Raw genomic sequence first — 6,000 nt, forward strand, 5'->3', positions numbered from 1 at the left:
AGGAGCTGTTCTGTAGGGTGTTTAGAAGCATCCATGGTCTCTGCTCATTAGATGCCAGGAGCACCCAACCCCCCAGTCATGATAAAAATCATTTCCAGACATTGCCAAATGTCTCCTTGTAGGTGAAATCACCCCCAGTTAGAACTGATCTAGATCTCCTGGCCCCCAAGCCTCACCCCAAATATGAATCAGGTGCTATTGCTCTGAACTTCCCCATCACAGACAGGATTTCTTTTTTTTTTTTATTATTGGGGTGACATTTGTGAGTAAAATTATATAGATTTCAGGTGTACAATTCTGTATTACATCATCTATATATCACATTGTGTGTTCACCAGCCAGAGTCAGTTCTCCTTCCATCACCATATATTTCATCCCCCTTACCCTCATCTCCCACCCCCCACTACCCCAGACAGGATTTCTTGCACTGTAGCATAATGTCCTGATTACTTGTCTTCTCCCCCATTAGATTGTAAGCTTCTTGAGGCCAGGAGCTATGACTTAGTTATAAGAGCCTATCAGAGAGTAGGAAATTAACTCCTTGTTGGATGAAAGATTTCCATAGGTAAACTTCTAGGAGTAGGATGATGGATCTACAGGCACGGTCCTTTTATAACTTTTCCATATGGGTAGCTAAGGTGCTTTCCCAAAAAGACCATGCTGATTGAAAGTGCTACTAGCAATAGATGATGTGTTTGCCCCAGAGCTTTACCATCTCTGGGTTCAAATTGAAATCTTATTTGAACTGGTAGGTGAAAAATGGCACCACATTTACTGACAGCTAACACTTATTGAGGGCTTTCTACGTTCCAGTCTTGGTGCTAATAGTCCTGTCCATATTAACTCGTTTAGTCCTCATGGAAACCTTATGAGGTAGGTACAGTTACTGTCATCCTTTTTAGATGGGAAAAGTGGCACATATGTGTGGATTAGCTTTTCCGATGTGACACACAAAGGAGCTGGGACCCCCAACCTTGGCAGTCCATGATTCAGTCACCACACACACCGCATTTTATGTAAATGCATTTCTTTTGGTGACTAAGTTTCCCCCACCATCCTTCTGTTCATTTAGCTAACTCATACACATCAATTACCAGCATTAAATGTTACATTCTTACGTTCCCCACTTCTCAGACCAGGTCCCTGGACTTCTTATCCCCTCTGGAATTACCTGTTCCAAGTTGCTGCCCCATCCTAAGCTTCATGAGGGCGGGAAGCTCCGTCCCCCAGAGAGACGGCCAAACATAACACTGCGCAAAGTGGGCACTCAGGAAATATTGAATGAATGAAAACAGTGTTTGCTTTTCTTCTTGTGCAAACTCTACGATCGTGTCTTTTGCCCACTTTTCTTTTGTGGGAAACACAGATTCTTAATCTATGTTTTTGCAGCCGCGGGGTGCAAATTTTCAAGTCAGAATTGGAAATTCTCTTCCAGCAAGGCCTCTTGTGCCCATAAGGGGGCGCTGGAGGACATGGCATCTTCCGGAGCTCCGTGGTGCTGATTTCTCCAATGAGACCTGCACTTAATGCAGCTGCATCTTTGGGCTTTTCATCAATGTAGAGGCTTGTCCCTCAGTTAGGGTACTTCAAAGACTCCAAAGAGACTTTCTCCCTCTTCGTTTTCAAATATCTCTGACATCCGATTTCTTTTCCTTGCTGCCTCATAGACCCACCCATGAGCAGAAAGAATCTTCCTTAAAAAAAAAGGAAAAGAAAAAAGAACAGGACCTACCAGATCACTTGGAAAAAAGATTTTGAGTAGGTGTGTGTGTTTCCTCTTTGAGACTGTGATTAGTGAGATGGAAATAATCAATCTCCCCCCACAGGTTCTGTCAGCGTGTGCGTCTACTTAGCAGAAGTGTGCGTGTGTTTTTTCCCTCGGTGTTTCGAACATGGCTGCTTTGTTTAAAGCTATTTTAAGCTCTATTAAGGCTTATCAAGGGCCACTTATCTTCACGCAACACTCGCATTTTTGTGGGCCGGGTAAGGATTAAAGACTCATTTTAGCCAGTCAGCTGGTGCAGAAAAGCCAGCAGAAGGGAGAGATACTGCAAAATCCCAGAGGGGCCCCCACTTGAGCCAAGGCCAGTGAACATCACGTCAGCAGTTGGGGCGGCAGGGAGATGGTCTCCGTCAACAAGCTTGCTCTCTTGGGGAGATGTCTCAAGGGAAAACTGAGGTCCTACCTCCTAAGAGCTATTCTTCCTGCTTTCTTATGCTTCCTCTTTGCTTCCAAGTTAATTTCCCAGCCAACACCTTCTGTTGCTCCTTTTCCCATCGTGAACCCCATTCTTTAACGGAAGTGTAGAAAGGACAATTCCAAAAAAAAAGTCACAAACCATAAACATTTCCTTTCTATGAGTCTATGAATGCACGTTTCCTGTGTGCATTGTGTGTGTATGGTGTGTGTGTGTGTGTGTGTGTGTGTGTGTGTGTATGTGTGTGTTGTCTTGACTAAATTTGGATTCTCTGCCTCCAGGCTTCCAGCACAGAGTTCTTTTGACCAGGGATTTTCATTGTCTTGATGATCCGTTCTAGAAATTCCCAGTAAATGGTTTTTTTCCAGAGGGGGTTCTATAAATATTAATTCATCAGCTGCCTCATCATGGCAGCCATGTACTCCTATGACTAATTAATTACTGTTGCTAAAATATTAAATAACTACTCATTATGCAGCCTAAAGACTTTCAGCCTTGGCTATGTGCTGTTTTCACTAATTCGGTGAAGGACAATAGTTCCTGGGCATCTTGACTCCTGATCTTGAAATATAAACAATAAGAGCAGAAGAATTTTTCTTTGAGTTGCACAAAATGGCCATTTGGATCCCCAAATGTGAGCATTTAAAAATTGCAATGGTTGCCATTCGGTTTGGAAGTTGTGAGCAAAAAGAATGAAGAGACTTCTTTACAGCCAACATAAGGAAGCTGGGATTATAGAATGAGACAGACATGAGTTCAAATGTGAGCTTTGATGTTCACTGGCTGTGAGGCTTTCAGTAAAGTAGCCAACTGAGCCTTGGTGTCCCAGCTAAAGTGGGGAATAATAATATTACCTTTCTTGGAGGGCTGTGAGGATTTGATGAAATGGCCATTCTTGTCACATTTGCCTGTTTCATTGTTTTCATGGCACTGACCTACTCTGAACTGCTGGACTTTGCTTCTTGTCTGTCTTCCAACACTAGATTGTCAGTTCCTTGAGAGAAGACTTTTCTGCCTTGTTCAACCTGGTAACTCCACACCAAGAACAATGTCTATCACAGGGCAGGAATTGAGAAATGTTTGTTGAGTGAATAAGAGAAGAACAGCTATCTCCCTGTGGAACACTTTATACATATGCCACATTAGCTGTTCAGGTCTTTGAGAGCAGGAAGTCAATTTTTTATATATTATTTCAAGTATTCAGATAGATCGCCATTCTATATACCTCCCAGGATTTGACACCTATTTGGGCTTAACAAATGCTTGTAGAATAAATATCATGAAAATGAAATTAACAATCATTATAAGGAGCATAAGATTGTTGCAACAGTGCAATGTATTATGAATTATTTATTTGGGCGGGAGGCACTACAGGATGGAGCCAGCTATGAGTTCAAATCTCCATTCTGCCAATTCCTCACTTAATTTTGAGCCTCAGTCCCTTGTAAAATGGGGCTATTAATGAAGGGTGTTATGATGAATAAATGAATGGATGTACCTTGACTCCTAGTGCTCAATAGCTGTTATTTTTTTTTTTTTCAAAAGAAATACATGCTCTAGGAAGAAAACTTGTGAAATATTCCAAAGCACAAATCGCAATTTCCCAGTCACCTGTAAAAGCACTGCTGAGATTCATCCAAATGTTATCAGGCATGATACCTTCCCAGACTTTTATTCTATACTTGTAGCATATATCATGCATGTAATTTGAAAACTGCAATCATACTATAAGCACAATTAAATTTCAAAATTTTCTTATTATTTTAGTTTGATTTTTTTTCCATTTAGCAATATATCATGAACATTGGCTTGTGTTAATAATATTCTTCATGAGCATTATTTGGATGGCTTCATAATATTCCATCTTATGGATATACCATTATTATAGTTGATGAATCCCATATTGTTAGACACTTAGGCTGATTATAATTTTCCCTCTTATAAACAATACTAAGCTGCACTATCTAATACTAATCCCTGTATATATATATATATCCTTGACTATGGGTCTGATTATGTCCTTCAGACAACTTCCTCAAAGTTGAGGGCGGCTGGATAGCTCAGCTGGTTAGAGTGCGACCTCTCAACAACAAGGTTGCTGGTTCAATTCCCCCATGGGATGGTGGGCTGCGCCCTCTGCAACTAAAGAGTGAAAACTGCAACTGCACTTGGAGCTGAGCTGTGCCCTCCACAACTAGATTGAAGGACAATGACTTGGAGCTGATAGGTCCTGGAGAAACACACTGTTCCCCAATGTTCTCCAACAAAATGTATAACACCAAAAACATTAAATTGCTGGATCAAAGGGTGTGTACCTTAATGTTTTTCTGATTTATTTATTCTTTATTAAAACTTAATTTTTTTTAGAGCAGTTTTAGGTTCACAGCAAAATTGAGTGGAAGGTACAGAGGTTTCCCATGTATCCCGTCCCTACACATGCATAGTCTCCCCCACTGTCTATATCCCACACTAGATGGTACATTTGTTACAGTGGATGAACCTACATGGATACGTCATCACCCAAAGTCCATAGTTTCCACTAGGGTTCACTATTGGTGTTGCATATTCTACGGTTTTAGACAAATGTATAATAACATGTGTCCACCATTACCATATCATACGGAGTATTTTCACCACCCTAAAAATTCTCTGTGCTCCACTTATTCAAGCCTCTCTTCCCCCAACCCCTGACAACCAGTGATCTTTTTATTGTCTCCATAGTTTTGCCTTTTCCAGAATGTCATATAGTTGGAATCATGCGGTAGGAAGCCTTTCTGGACTGGCTTCTTTCACTTAGATAGAGCATTTAAGATTCCTCCATGTTTTTTCATGGCTTGATAGTCATTTCTTTTTAGCACTGAATAATAGTCCACTGTCTGGATGTACCACAGTTTATTAATCCATTCACCTACTGAAGGACATCTTGGTTACTTCCAAGTTTTGGCAATTATGAATAAAGCTGCTATAAACATCCCTGTGCAGTTTTCTTGTGAACGTATGTTTTCAAGTCCTTCGATGCAAAGGAGCACTTATAAAAGCAATGCAAAGATAATACTTACCTCAACCGTACTAGACCAGTCCCACTCTGCTTGGCAACTCACATTAACAACTTGGTATGTAGTTTCCCGCACATTTTTCTTTACACATATAGTACTTCCTGTTTTTATAAAAATGGGATGGCATGCATATTTTTAAGGCGCATGTCACCAGTGTTGAATATTGATGAATTATAACAATAGTTTTAACTTCCATTCAGGGAGCACTGATTCTGTACCAGCCAGTGGGCACTAAGCAGTGGGACCAATGCCTTATTTTTACCAAGTTTTGAGTGCTTATTAGATACTTGACTTTTTAGTAAACATGAAGCATCAACTGTGCGGTTCTACCAAGGACATATGAACGAGTTTGCAGCATCTACTCTGCGCTATATTTTTGCACATACCGGTATCACATTTTAAACGTGAAAGCAAGGAATGAACCTCCATGCTTTGCCAGGATGGGGGCTCTGGTCTGAGCGAAGGGTATATACCAAAGTAGGGGAAGAAGAAGAGGGGGTAGCCTCTTCCCCTGGTGGATTGCAGACCCAGGGCGCCCCCAAATGGCTAGGGGAAGAAGGGGCGAGAGAGGTCGGGCTGAGGGCAATATGGATTGAAAGGTGGCGTGGACGTCGCACAGACCTGTATGCTCCACAGGCAGAGCTAGGTGCCCCTGGTTGCGGGGCGGTGGGCGGAGCCAGAGGTGGGCGGAGCCGGTATTGTCCGCTCCGCGGGGCATGCCGGGAGCCCCGCCCCCAACATGGCGT

The sequence above is a fragment of the Rhinolophus sinicus genome, chromosome 9, assembly GCF_057876585.1.
Source record: "Rhinolophus sinicus isolate RSI-liver-muscle chromosome 9, RSI-T2T, whole genome shotgun sequence".
Classification (NCBI taxonomy): Eukaryota; Metazoa; Chordata; class Mammalia; order Chiroptera; family Rhinolophidae; genus Rhinolophus; species Rhinolophus sinicus.